Source organism: Cebus imitator, unplaced genomic scaffold (genome assembly GCF_001604975.1).
Source record: "Cebus imitator isolate Cc_AM_T3 unplaced genomic scaffold, Cebus_imitator-1.0 Scaffold175, whole genome shotgun sequence".
Classification (NCBI taxonomy): Eukaryota; Metazoa; Chordata; class Mammalia; order Primates; family Cebidae; genus Cebus; species Cebus imitator.
The window spans coordinates 3,084,360-3,085,718 of record NW_016107490.1 but is presented as its reverse complement, the minus strand read 5'-3'; positions in this window follow the sequence as shown (position 1 = coordinate 3,085,718).

Here is a 1,359-nt window from a genome sequence, read left to right as displayed (position 1 = left end):
TGCTAAAGTGCACATTACCATGATTGATAGACGTGGACAGAAAGAGACGACTTTGTCCTGGGACACTGTTTTCCAAAATGTGTTCCAAAGAATCCTAAGCACAAAAGATGTTGCAGTGTGTGTGTATGTGTGTGTGTGTGTATTTATGTGATCAATGAGTTTGGGAAGCAATGCATATGAATTTGGGAGAAGGAGGCTGTGAAATGTGAATTCTTATAGAGGAGAGAATAAATAATAAATTATGCGGTTATTACAACAATGATAAATGCTACAAACATGACAAAATCTAGAAAACAAATATATTTTTCCTCATTAATTGTTTGACGTATTTCTATAATACTTTTCCTTCTGTATTTTACAGGTATACACTCTTTGTTTACCTCTTCATATGACAGCAATTTTGAAATCTTTTCTACAAAGAGGCTAGAAAGATAATTTAGTCTTTCCCTAACATGATTGATGAACATTTGTTTTTTTATTATTAATAATTAAGAAAATATCAGCTTTGTTGCTTGTTATTGGTACTATCATGTGATGTTTTAGGATTGTTGACAAATTTGGGCCATCTATCAAGCTTCCTTCATATGTGAGTTGTGAGATTTCACAATGTTCTGAGTTTTCTGGTGCAGTTAGTTTACCTGACCTATTCTTTAAACTGATGACCCTCATTAACCAGGCTTTGCAAGGGCCCCATCTAGAGAGGAGCATTGACATTCAAGCTTTATTCCCCTCAAGGTAAATTTGCCCCTGTACAAAACCTCTTCTCCTGCCCCTCAAGTATTTGTTCAGAGAAATTTGAAACCTAAGGAAAAGTTGGAAGACTAGCACAATGAACACTTGTATACTGCTTACCAATATTCATGAATAGACATTTTGCTACATTTGTTTTACCTCTTTCTCAATCTCCACCTTTCCTCCTCTCCTGTCTACACACACACACACACACCCCCCTCCATACACACCCTGGAAACACATCACATACCACACACACACCACACAATAACTTGAGTTCAGGCTATATTTTCTAGGAATGAGGACAATTTTGTACATAGCCATAATACTATTATCATGTCTCATAAATTTAACATAGATATTATAATGCTATCTAATAAATACTCCATATACTATAGTCTTATTTACTAATTGGTATTGAAAGGTCCTTTGTAACCCCTTCCCTTCCCTTCCCTTCCCCTCCCTTCCCTCTCTTCCCTTCCCTTCTCTTCCTTTGTTTTCCTTTTCTTTTCCTTCACTTCATCTCCTTGCCTTATCCTATCTATTACCCTTACTTTTTGGTTCACAGTGCCCCATGATCACATTGCTCTGTTTTACCCTCAGAGCAGGAATCAGCCATTCTCTCCA